This window comes from Haliotis rufescens, unplaced genomic scaffold (genome assembly GCF_023055435.1).
Source record: "Haliotis rufescens isolate VD_foot unplaced genomic scaffold, xgHalRufe1.0.p SCAF_22, whole genome shotgun sequence".
In the NCBI taxonomy this organism is placed as follows: Eukaryota; Metazoa; Mollusca; class Gastropoda; order Lepetellida; family Haliotidae; genus Haliotis; species Haliotis rufescens.
Genome location: NW_025963913.1, coordinates 7,899,341 through 7,914,020, shown reverse-complemented (window position 1 = coordinate 7,914,020; position 14,680 = coordinate 7,899,341). Strand labels below are relative to the sequence as shown.

At 41.0% G+C, this 14,680-nt stretch overlaps 1 protein-coding gene across 1 annotated transcript in view; it reads right to left on the bottom strand.

Moving 5' to 3' along the window:
- The window catches only part of LOC124124366, a 72,843-nt gene that overhangs the window by 9,519 nt on the left and 48,644 nt on the right, over positions 1–14,680 (bottom strand). The window lies entirely within an intron of this gene.

The window sequence follows — 14,680 nt, the reverse complement described above, 5'->3', positions numbered from 1 at the left end:
TGTCAAATCTAATCCAGAACATAGTTCAATGATCTTTGGCTTGTCTGACAGAATTGCTGAGGATCATTTACTAGTATTTGTCTGTTGACCCTAAACGTGACAACTATTTTATTGTTTGAATGGTCTCAAGTATATCTATGTATTTTTTAAACATAAAACGGGAAGATGTGGACTTAAATATTAAAAACACCAAAATATTTTAAAACCGGTTTATTGAATGCAAAGATTATTGTGTTGAAAATGTGTGTTTTATATTGATCAGCAAATGTCATTTAATAAACTTTTTTTTTCTGCAAACATATATTGGAATTTGCAAACCATGCTACATTTTGACGAAAACCAGAACGAGCATGGGAACCCCATTTTTTATTTGATTTGTCGATACAAAAATCTGTGCTTAACTTTAACTGTAAAAATATCAGTAAATTGTTATATTTAAATGAATACATCTATATGCCGTTAATCAATGTTTTTTAAAGAATGCAATTGTTCAACAGACAGTTTTTAATCATTTTTTTTATATCAAATATTTGTCTTTCAAGATGATATAGATAACATAGGTATTGAATTTAAAACGAAACAAATTACAATTACTTTTGCAAGAAAAATATTAGATATTGTATTTGATCACATGTATTTCCTTGTTAATTCAAAAAATACTACACTGTATAGTTAAAATTCAATTATTAAAACCACCCGTCCCACACGATTTTAGATGTAAAAACTTATGCGAAACCTTTAAGGTTTTTGTTACATATGAAGATTGATATAATTTTATAAAATGCGAAATAAAGACTAAAGCATTGACACAAATGCGATCCAGAAAATATAACAGCTGAACTCTGCGCTTTATGAAAACTGTAACATTGAGGAAGGTGTCCCGGGTGAATACAAAGGGAAACCACTCTCAACTAGAGTTTGAACTAAGATTAGCTCCCCTGAGTTATCAATGAGCTCACGGTCATTACTGTGGAGCCGACACCTTCCATTTTTATCCTTCCCAAAATATCGAAAAGGTATGTTGTTTCACACTTTTTCAGCATGGACTCTGATAGAAATATATTGTAAGCTATCGACTCCACAGTTATGTGGATCGCTGTCGCAATTAAGATCATTTTTGACGTGAAATCCTTGATGCGTTCTTCATGTTTTCGAAGTGTCAATTTGAATCACACAGTTTTACAAAATGAAATGTCAATGTTTGAACGTAAAGCAGACTAATGATTGTCAAATTATCTATGGAAAAGTATGCCGCCATCTTGGATGAAGATAAAATAAACTTACGACAGGTATGTGGCTATCTTAGATTTACGACAATATTAAGATATCTTAGGGCTACGATAGTTTTGAAAATATGCTACGATAGTCTACAATTTCCTTACAACAAATTTACGATAACTTTAGGGCTACGATCGTTTCGAAAATCTAGGCCCAGGTCTTGGAACAGTACATGTGACACACATATAGGGCCAGGTCCTGGATCAGTACATGTGACACACATATAGGGCCAGGTCCTGGAACAGTACAGGTCACACACAAGTAGGACTAGGTCCTGGAACAGTACATGTCACACCAAAGTAGGACCAGCTCCTGGAACAGTACATGTCACACATATGGAGGACTAGGTCCTTGAACAGTACATGTGACACCCAAGTAGGACCAGCTCCTGGAACAGTACAGGTCACACACAAGTAGGACCAGGTCCTGGAACAGTACATGTGACACACAAGTAGGACCAGGTCCTGGAACAGTACATGTCACACATATGGAGGACCAGGTCCTGGAACAGTAAATGTGACACCCAAGTAGGACCAGGTCCTCTAACAGTACATGTGAAACAAAAGTAGGACCAGGTCCTGGAAAAGTACATGTCACACACAAGTAGGACCAGGTCCTGGAAAAGTACATGTGACACACATATAGGGCCAGGTCCTGGAACAGTACATGTGACACACAAGTAGGACCAGGTCCTGGAACAGTACATGTCACACACAAGTAGGGCCTGGTCCTGGAACAGTACATGTCACACACAAGTAGGGCCTGGTCCTGGAACAGTACATGTCACACACATATAGGGCCAGGTCCTGGAACAGTACATGTGACACACATATAGGGCCAGGTCCTGGAACAGTACATGTCACACACAAGTAGGGCCTGGTCCTGGAACAGTACATGTCACACACAAGTAGGGCCAGGTCCTGGAACAGTACATGTCACACACATATAGGGCCAGGTCCTGGATCAGTACATGTGACACACAAGTAGGACCAGGTCCTGGAACAGTACATGTGACACACAAGTAGGGCCAGGTCCTGGAACAGTACATGTGACACACAAGTAGGGCCAGGTCCTGGAACAGTACATGTCACACACAAGTAGGACCAGGTCCTTGAACAGTACATGTCACACACAAGTAGGGCCTGGTCCTGGAACAGTACATGTCACACACAAGTAGGGCCTGGTCCTGGAACAGTACATGTCACACACAAGTAGGGCCAGGTCCTGGAACAGTACATGTCACACACAAGTAGGACCAGGTCCTGGAACAGTACTTGTCACACACAAGTAGGGCCTGGTCCTGGAACAGTACATGTGACACCCAAGTAGGACTAGGTCCTGGAACAGTACATGTCACACATATGGAGGACCAGGTCCTAAAACAGTACAGGTCACACACAAGTAGGACCAGGTCCTGGAACAGTACATGTTACACACAAGTAGGACCAGGTCCTGGAACAGTACATGTGACACACATATAGGGCCAGGTCCTGGAACAGAACATGTGACACACATATAGGACCAGGTCCTAGAACAGTACATGTTACACACAAGCAGGACCAGGTCCTGGAACAGTACATGTGACACACATATAGGGCCAGGTCCTGGAACAGTATATGTTACACACTTACAGGACCAGGTCCTGGAACAGTACATGTGACACCCAAAGTAGGACTAAGTCATGGAACAGTACATGTGACACACAAGTAGGACTAGATCCTGGAACAGTACATGTGACACACAAGTAGGACCGGGTCCTGGAACAGTAAATGTGACACCCAAGAAGGACTAGGTCCTGGAACAGTACATGTCCCACATATGGAGGACCAGGTCCTGGAACAGTAAATGTGACACACAAGTAGGACCAGGCCCTGGAACAGTACATGTCACACCCAAATAGGACCAGTTCCTGGAACAGTACATGTGACACACATATAGGGCCAGGTCCTGGAACAGTACATGTCACACACAAGTAGGACCAGGTCCTGGAACAGTACATGTCACACCAAAGTAGGACCAGGTCCTGGAACAGTACATGTCACACATATGGAGGACTAGGTCCTTGAACAGTACATGTGACACCCAAGTAGGACCAGCTCCTGGAACAGTACAGGTCACACACAAGTAGGACCAGGTACTGGAACAGTACATGTCACACACAAGTAGGACCAGGTCCTGGAACAGTACATGTCACACATATGGAGGACCAGGTCCTGGAACAGTAAATGTGACACCCAAGTAGGAGGACCAGGTCCTGGAACAGTACATGTGACACACAACTAGGACCAGGTCCTGGAACAGTACAGGTCACACCAAAGTAGGACCAGGTCCTGGAACAGTACATGTCACACATATGGAGGACCAGGTCCAGGAACAGTAAATGTGACACACAAGTAGGACCAGCTCCTGGAACAGTACATGTGACACACATATGGAGGACCAGGTCCTGGAACAGTACATGTGACACACAAGTAGGAGGACCAGGTCCTGGAACAGTACATGTGACACCAAAGTAGGACCAGCTCCTGGAACAGTACATGTCACACACAAGTAGGACCAGGTCCTGGAACAGTACATGTCACACCAAAGTAGGACCAGGTCCTGGAACAGTACATGTCACACATATGGAGGACCAGGTCCTGGAACTGTAAATGTGACACACAAGTAGGACTAGGTCCTGGAACAGTACATGTCACACATATGGAGGACCAGGTCCTGGAACAGTAAATGTGACACCCAAGTAGGACCAGCTCCTGGAACAGTACATGTCACACACAAGTAGGACCAGGTCCTGGAACAGTACATGTCACACCAAAGTAGGACTAGGTCCTGGAACAGTACATGTCACACATATGGAGGACCAGGTCCTGGAACAGTACATGTGACACCCGAGTAGGACCAGCTCCTGGAAGAGTACATGTGACACACAAGAAGGACCAGGTACTGGAACAGTACATGTCACACACAAGTAGGACCAGGTCCTAGAACAGTACATGTGACACACAAATAGGGCCAGGTCCTGGATTAGTATATGTTACACACTTACAGGTCCAGGTCCTGGAACAGTACATGTGACACACAAGTAGGACTAGGTCCTGGAACAGTACATGTGACACACAAGTAGGACCTGATCCTGGAACAGTACATGTGACACCCAAGTAGGACTAGGTCGTGGAACAGTACATTTGACACACAAGTAGGACTAGGTCCTGGAACAGTACATGTCACACATATGGAGGACCAGGTCCTGGAACAGTACAGGTCACACACAAGTAGGACCGGGTCCTGGAAGAGAACATGTGACACACATAAAGGGCCAGGTCCTGGAACAGTATATGTTACACACTTACAGGACCAGGTCCTGAACAGTACATGTGACACACAAGTAGGACTAGGTCCTGGAACAGTACATGTCACACATATGGAGGACCAGGTCCTGGAACAGTACATGTGACACCCAAGTAGGACCAGCTCCTGGAACAGTACAGGTCACACACAAGTAGGACTAGGTCCTGGAACAGTACATGTCACACACAAGTAAAACCAGGTCCTGGAACAGTACATGTCACACCAAAGTAGGACCAGCTCCTGGAACAGTTCATGTCACACATAAGTAGAACCAGGTCCTGGAACAGTATATGTTACACACTTACAGGACCAGGTCCTGGAACAGTACATGTGACACACAAGTAGGTCAAGGTCCTGGATCAGTACATGTCACACACATAAAGGACCAGGTCCTGGAACAGTACATGTGACACACATATATGGTCAGGTCCTGGAACAGTAAATGTGACACCCAAGTAGGACCAGCTCCTGGAACAGTACAGGTCACACACAAGTAGGACCAGGTCCTGGAACAGTACATGTCACACCAAAGTAGGACCAGGTCCTGGAACAGTACATGTCACACATATGGAGGACCAGGTCCTGGAACAGTACATGTGACACCCAAGTAGGACCAGCTCCTGGAACAGTACATGTCACACACAAGTAGAACCAGGTCCTGGAACAGTACATGTGACACACAAGTAGGACCAGGTCATGGAACAGTACATGTGACACACAAGTAGGACCTGGTCCTGGAACAGTACATGTCACACATATGGAGGACCAGGTCCTGGAACAGTACATGTTACACATATGTAGGACCAGTACATGTCACACACAAGTAGGACCAGGTCCTGGAACAGTACATGTGACACACAAGTAGGACTAGGTCCTGGAACAGTACATGTCACACATATGGAGGACCAGGTCCTGGAACAGTACATGTTACACATATGTAGGACCAGTACATGTGAGACACAAGTAGAACCAGGTCCTGGAACAGTACATGTGACACACAAGTAGGACCAGGTCCTGGAACAGTATATGTTACACACTTACAGGACCAGGTCCGGAAGAGTACATGTCACACCAAAGTAGGACCAGGTCCTGGAACAGTACATGTCACACATATGGAGGACCAGGTCCTGGAACAGTACATGTGACACACAAGTAGGACCAGCTCCTGGAACAGTACATGTCACACACAAGTAGAACCAGGTCCTGGAACAGTACATGTCACACACAAATAGGGCCAGGTCCTGGAAAAGTACATGTGACACACAAGTAGGACCTGGTCCTGGAACAGTACATGTGACACACAAGTAGGACCAGGTCCTGGAACAGTACATGTCACACATATGTAGGACCAGGTCCTGGAACAGTACATGTTACACATATGTAGGACCAGTACATGTGACACATAAGTAGGACCAGGGTCCACTTGGACAAAGCGATCTTAGCGCTACAACTATTGTAAATCCTTAAGATTGCGATCTTATGCTTTGGCTACAATCGCCATCCACTTGCACAAAGCGATTGTAGGGTAAGATCATTGTAAGCTACAATCGAAACTTACAATTGGTCTGGACCAATCTTAAGTAGCTAAAATCGTTGTAGTCCCTGAATAAACTTGACAAAATGGCGTTCAAGGCTTGGTCTGTTTCACATAAATAATCTGCTTTACGTTCAAACATTGCCTCTTTATTTTGTTAAACTTTATAATTCAAATCGACACTTTAACAACATGAAGAACGCACCACAGATTTAACGTCAGAAATATTGTTAATTACCAAAGTTGAACACGCAACTATCGAGTCGATAGCTGAAAGGAATATTCCCATCCGACTCAATACTGAAAGAAATGTGAAACAACATACCTTTTCACTAAACAAGGAAAGGATAAAAACCTAAGTCGTCCCGCAAGCGATTTGTAACGTTCGTGACCTTTTCGATAAATCAAGGGCAGCTAATCTTAGTTTATACTCTAGATGGGCGTGGTTTCCCTTTGTATAAGCCCGCAGAGTACAATCTACCTTACCCAGTGTATCAATGCTGTTGAATTGCTGAGCTCCACCTATATTTCTTTTGGGTCACATTCGTGTCAGTTATTTTCTCTTAAGTTTATCTTTAAATTAATCTACAAATAAATACAAGCCGAAAAGCAAATCATACATGTTTAAATCTAAAATCAAATTGGACGGGGACGAGCGGTTAAATATTAGAGTTTAAAAGAAAAAAAATACAAGTATTCATCAAACAAGCAAATATACATGACGAAACATTTGCATTTTTTGCAAAATATCCCATAAATAGCCAAAACAAAATTCACACTTTGAAATTTTTTTTTTTTTAAATTAATACCCAGTGAATATATAGAAACAATTGCTTTCTCGAAACATTATTTATTATTCTTATTTCCCGTCTATGCGTTATTGAAAGTTCCCGTCTTTCTGTGTTTTGAAATGGTAGTCATAACATCCTTTGTTGTAGCAACGAAACGAAACCATGAAGGATATATTTAGGATTTTACGAAAAAGCTCCCCCAAATAGATGACGATCATGCATTTACGCGTTATGGTTTAAGGAAATATTATAATTATTATTTATTTTAATTTTCATAATAATTGTGTTACTAAATAATGTAATTATTGGTATTTCAATACTTTGAATAAAAACATGAGTAGGTATTTCTCTTGTTGAAATAGAAAACAATTCCTAAATCACGACAGTATTAATGCCGACAAGAATATATGCCTTCATTCTAGTAATCGTTTCCTTAAAAGAATTGGGACCTTTCTTGAAACTGTGCAAAGTGCGATGGAGGGCGGTACGTCTTGCGTGTCGTTACCTGTTCCACTTATTGTATGCGCAGCAAGCTTTGCGCGTTTGCAGACAACTGTAGACAGGAGTCGAGTTTAAGATATTCGTACCTCCTCGATTGAAGATTTCAATCTTAGCTAAGATCGCGATCTTAACTCCAAGCCGTCTTACAATCGCGCTAAGATCGGTTTGTGCAAGTGGAATAGGACAATTGTATGGTCATTGTAAAGTTGACTGTAGCCGCCTAAGATCGATTGTAACTAAGATTGTTCTGTGCAAGTGGGCCCAGGTCCTGGAAATGTACATGTCACACATATGTCGGACCAGGACCTGGAACTGTACATGTCACACATATGTCGGACCAGGTCCTGGAACAGTATATGTCACACATGTCGGACCAGGACCTGGAACTGTACATGTCACACATATGTCGGACCAGGTCCTGGTTCAGTATATGTCACAAATATGTAGGACCAGGTCCTGGTTCAGTATATGTCACACATATGTAGGACCAGGTCCTGGTTCAGTATATGTCACACATATGTCGGACCAGGTCCTGGTTCAGTATATGTCACACATATGTCGGACCAGGTCCTGGAACAGTACATGTCACACATATGTCGGACCAGGACCTGGAACTGTACATGTCACACATATGTCGGCCAGGTCCTGGTTCAGTATATGTCACACATATGTAGGACCAGGTCCTGGTTCAGTATATGTCACACATATGTAGGACCAGGTCCTGGAACAGTACATGTCACACATATGTCGGACCAGGTCCTGGTTCAGTATATGTCACACATATGTAGGACCAGGTCCTGGTTCAGTATATGTCACACATATGTCGGACCAGGTCCTGGTTCAGTATATGTCACACATATGTCGGACCAGGTCCTGGAACAGTACATGTCACACATATGTCGGACCAGGACCTGGAACTGTACATGTCACACATATGTCGGCCAGGTCCTGGTTCAGTATATGTCACACATATGGAGGACCAGGTCCTGGTTCAGTATATGTCACACATATGTAGGACCAGGTCCTGGAACAGTACATGTCACACATATGTCGGACCAGGTCCTGGAACAGTACATGTCACACATATGTAGGACCAGGTCCTGGTTCAGTATATGTCACACATATGTAGGACCAGGTCCTGGAACTGTACATGTCACACATATGTAGGACCAGGTCCTGGTTCAGTACATGTTACACATATGTCGGACCAGGTCCTGGTTCAGTATATGTCACACATATGTCGGACCAGGTCCTGGTTCAGTACATGTCACACATATGTATAGGACCAGGTCCTGGTTCAGTATATGTCACACATATGTCGGACCAGGACCTGGAACTGTACATGTCACACATATGTCGGCCAGGTCCTGGTTCAGTATATGTCACACATATGGAGGACCAGGTCCTGGTTCAGTATATGTCACACATATGTCGGACCAGGTCCTGGTTCAGTACATGTCACACATATGTCGGACCAGGTCCTGGTTCAGTATATGTCACACATATGTAGGACCAGGTCCTGGAACTGTACATGTGACACACAAGTAGGACCATGTCCTGGAACAGTACATGTGACACACATATAGGGCCAGGTCCTGGAACAGTACATGTGACACACAAGTAGGACCAGGTCCTGGAACAGTACATGTTACACACAAGTAGGACAAAGGCCCCACTTGCACAAAGCGATCTTAGCGCTACAACTATCGTAAGCCTATGTTAAAGAATGGGAGTTACAATCATCTTAGCGCTAAGATCGTTTTGTGCAAGTGGGCCAAGGTCCTGGAACAGTACATGTGACACACAAGTAGGACTAGGTCCTGGAACAGTACATGTCACACATATGGAGGACCAGGTCCTGGAAAAGTACACGTCACACACAAGTAGGACCAGGTCCTGGAACAGTACATGTTACACACAAGTAGGACCAGGCCCCACTTGCACAAAGCGATCTTAGCGCTACGACTATCGTAAGCCTATGTTAAAGAATGGGAGTTACGATCATCTTAGCGCTAAGATCGTTTTGTGCAAGTGGGCCCAGGTCCTGGAACAGTACATGTGACACCCAAGTAGGACTAGGTCCTGGAACAGTACATGTCACACATATGGAGGACCAGGTCCTGGAAAAGTACACGTCACACACAAGTAGGGCCAGGTCCTGGAACAGTACATGTTACACACAAGTAGGACCAGGGCCTAGATTTTCAAAACGATCTTAGCTAAGATATATCTTAACAACTTACGTTCAAAGATAAGATATCTTAAGGTTAAGATAAGATAGATTTTCGAAACTATCGTAAACCTCTCGCAGATCGTTCAGAGCTACGATACCTATCGTAACTCTGACAGAGAACTCATTTGTGTTAGAGATCGAAAAAGCAGGTGTTTCCCAATGACGTCACGGGGATTTCCCAGCTGCTGACAATAACAACAACATAGATAAGTGACACAGAATTCATGATCACATTGTCAGGTCACATTGTTTAACACGCACATATTTGAGTGAAATTCTGTACAATCCTACATATGTCCTACATGTAGACGTTTTGTTCTTATGATAAAAAATGCCATATGACTAACCGAACACAAAAAGCATTCTTGTGCCATGCAATAGCATTTTTCAAAGCCAAAAAATGTTATAATCAATAAGTATAGTGTTACCACACTTTAGCTATTAGAATGGAAATAATGTGCCAAAAGATACTTCACTATTTTCCCTTCAAATGGTCCTCTCGTGACCGCGCAGAACTTTATGATATAAACACATCGCGTACAAAGTCAAGGACGGAAGTAAGGGACGTTATTCTAAGTGACAATGACGAGACCTTTGATCCAACAGCATATGCGTTCAGCATTTAACATGCGTGTTCAAGTCTGATGTTAAGTGATGTATACTGTATATGTTTGTGTTTATGTCAAAAGTCAAGTTTATATTAGTGTTAACACCAACATTATACGTGGAAACACTCAAAACAAAAATTGTTCAGGAAGCAGCGCACCCACAAGCAAGTTTATATGACAATCTAAGCTTGTTAAGTTTGTTTTGTTATTTATGTATCCAATATATTTCACGAATTAACCAAGGACTTAAATACAATATCAAGCTATAAGTATTTAGATGATGAAATTATTTTTTATCTACCGTATTTTCTTGAGTACAGTGCACACTTTTTTTCGAAAAAACACAGCTGTGTAGAAGGGGGTGCGCATTATACACGAATTATGAGTTTGGATGCACGAAACATCGGAAATACCATGTCAACAAATCCATACTGAAGTACGCATAATCTAGAGCCATAATTCTTTTCAAAATTTAAAAATGACACTAATATTCGTTCGCAAAGAGAGATAATTTCGGAATTGTCAAGTTATGTTGTCTCATGGAACACGCTACAAGTTAACGTAAACATACATATAATGTATTCATTTTCTATCCCTTTAAATTAAGTAGAGCAAACAAACTGATTTGTCTGATTTCATTTAAATCTGACAAAGGAGCGAAATACTTTGTAATGTGTCAAATCTAATCCAGAACATAGTTCAATGATCTTTGGCTTGTCTGACAGAATTGCTGAGGATCATTTACTAGTATTTGTCTGTTGACCCTAAACGTGACAACTATTTTATTGTTTGAATGGTCTCAAGTATATCTATGTATTTTTTAAACATAAAACGGGAAGATGTGGACTTAAATATTAAAAACACCAAAATATTTTAAAACCGGTTTATTGAATGCAAAGATTATTGTGTTGAAAATGTGTGTTTTATATTGATCAGCAAATGTCATTTAATAAACTTTTTTTTTCTGCAAACATATATTGGAATTTGCAAACCATGCTACATTTTGACGAAAACCAGAACGAGCATGGGAACCCCATTTTTTATTTGATTTGTCGATACAAAAATCTGTGCTTAACTTTAACTGTAAAAATATCAGTAAATTGTTATATTTAAATGAATACATCTATATGCCGTTAATCAATGTTTTTTAAAGAATGCAATTGTTCAACAGACAGTTTTTAATCATTTTTTTTATATCAAATATTTGTCTTTCAAGATGATATAGATAACATAGGTATTGAATTTAAAACGAAACAAATTACAATTACTTTTGCAAGAAAAATATTAGATATTGTATTTGATCACATGTATTTCCTTGTTAATTCAAAAAATACTACACTGTATAGTTAAAATTCAATTATTAAAACCACCCGTCCCACACGATTTTAGATGTAAAAACTTATGCGAAACCTTTAAGGTTTTTGTTACATATGAAGATTGATATAATTTTATAAAATGCGAAATAAAGACTAAAGCATTGACACAAATGCGATCCAGAAAATATAACAGCTGAACTCTGCGCTTTATGAAAACTGTAACATTGAGGAAGGTGTCCCGGGCGAATACAAAGGGAAACCACTCTCAACTAGAGTTTGAACTAAGATTAGCTCCCCTGAGTTATCAATGAGCTCACGGTCATTACTGTGGAGCCGACACCTTCCATTTTTATCCTTCCCAAAATATCGAAAAGGTATGTTGTTTCACACTTTTTCAGCATGGACTCTGATAGAAATATATTGTAAGCTATCGACTCCACAGTTATGTGGATCGCTGTCGCAATTAAGATCATTTTTGACGTGAAATCCTTGATGCGTTCATGTTTTCGAAGTGTCAATTTGAATCACACAGTTTTACAAAATGAAATGTCAATGTTTGAACGTAAAGCAGACTAATGATTGTCAAATTATCTATGGAAAAGTATGCCGCCATCTTGGATGAAGATAAAATAAACTTACGACAGGTATGTGGCTATCTTAGATTTACGACAATATTAAGATATCTTAGGGCTACGATAGTTTTGAAAATATGCTACGATAGTCTACAATTTCCTTACAACAAATTTACGATAACTTTAGGGCTACGATCGTTTCGAAAATCTAGGCCCAGGTCTTGGAACAGTACATGTGACACACATATAGGGCCAGGTCCTGGATCAGTACATGTGACACACATATAGGGCCAGGTCCTGGAACAGTACAGGTCACACACAAGTAGGGCCAGGTCCTGGAACAGTACATGTGACACCCAAGTAGGACCAGGTCCTCTAACAGTACATGTGAAACAAAAGTAGGACCAGGTCCTGGAACAGTACATGTCACACACAAGTAGGACCAGGTCCTGGAACAGTACATGTCACACACAAGTAGGGCCTGGTCCTGGAACAGTACATGTCACACACAAGTAGGGCCAGGTCCTGGAACAGTACATGTCACACACAAGTAGGACCAGGTCCTGGAACAGTACATGTCACACACAAGTAGGGCCAGGTCCTGGAACAGTACATGTCACACACAAGTAGGGCCTGGTCCTGGAACAGTACATGTCACACACAAGTAGGGCCAGGTCCTGGAACAGTACATGTGACACACAAGTAGGGCCAGGTCCTGGAACAGTACATGTGACACACAAGTAGGACCAGGTCCTGGAACAGTACATGTGACACACAAGTAGGACCAGGTCCTGGAACAGTACATGTGACACACAAGTAGGACCAGGGCCCACTTGCACAGAACAATCTTAGTTACAATCGATCTTAGGCGGCTACAATCAACTTTACAATGACCATACAATTGTCCTATTCCACTTGCACAAACCGATCTTAGTGCGATTGTAAGACTGCTTGGATTTAAGATCGCGATCTTAACTAAGATCAAACTCTTCAGCGGTGGAGGTAAAAAAACCTGTCACGCATCATTGGCTACGGTGTAGGGTTATCTCCCTTGCAGCGGCAGACGATACATTGTTCTATATTGTAAACCTGTCAGTGTCAGTCATAATGTCAACAGACAAGAGATCCCGAAGAAGCAATTTCTCCGAGCAAGAGCTAACTGTGCTCACAGACGAAGTGTCAGCCAACAACGATGTCTTGTTCGCCCAATTTTCCCCGATCGTGACGAATAAACGAAAGACTGACCTGTGGGGAATCATCGCCGAGAAGTAAGAACATTGTACCACTTTTAAATACCGTATATATACTAATGGAAACTGAAACATTTATGTATAACATGAAATAGCTGGGTCGTATTTCTACAGTTCATTGTGCAGTAGTTTTCATGAAATTGGATATTTTTAATAGAAGACCCCGAAACATCATTCGTTATCACGTATACTTGCCACTTCGTTACACTACCATGTTTAAGTTTATGTTTAGGGTCAGTGCCGTCGGCTCGAGCAAACGGAATGGGTCCGATGTTAGAAGGAAATGGAACGAACTCAAGTAGGTTACAATTAAGCATTGATTATGATGTATTAATATCTTGACACTGTGTATAGAATGTAATTTGCTGGTATATCCGTATTGTCGTGATTAATTATATGTGTTTCGAGAGTAATGGTGTGGCAGAAAATGTGCGAAGATTCACTATTAAGGTCAGTGTCCGGTACAGAACATGTCTTGATATAATAAAACTATTATTATTTTATAAATTAGAATTAAGTCATTTAAGAAAGAAATATGCAAGGATGTCACTTTCCATATTGAAGTAATGTGATATATTTCTGTCACACAAAATACACAAAAATCACCTATGTGCTCATACATTTGACATTTTATTCAGACACCAGTAGTAAATAAACATCAGAAATAACTGCCTGATTTGAGTACACGTTAGGCAGTAAATATTTTTGTTAAGCACCCAAAATAATTTTTTAAACATAAACAAAAGAGTGTTTTTAAGTATGTGCATATGTATGTATTAAGAACCTAATATTGACAAGATTGGTGATAAAACAGATGTCAAATGAGGAAGAAGGAACAAACAAGAAAGAGGGAGCTGAGCAAAACAGGAGGAGGCCCTGCTCCAAACCCACTTTCCAATTTGGAAAATAAGGTATATATTAGGGCTGCAACGAATACACTATGAGGCGAATACAATTTGTATCATGAATATAGGGTAACAAATACGAATAATTATTCATGAATACAATAACAAATCAACTGATAATATATCATTTGTCATATTCAGCATGTTCAGTTAGGCAACAACAACATAAAAATTATTTGACATGGTTTGTTAATTTTTAATATATTATTAAATATATTATTAATTTATACACTGCATTTATCCAGGTACTAGTATCTGCTCAAATGCAACAATGACCAGTGACCACAATACTGTCAAATTAAATAGTATAATAGTGCTGTCTTATGAAGAAATCTATGCATAAA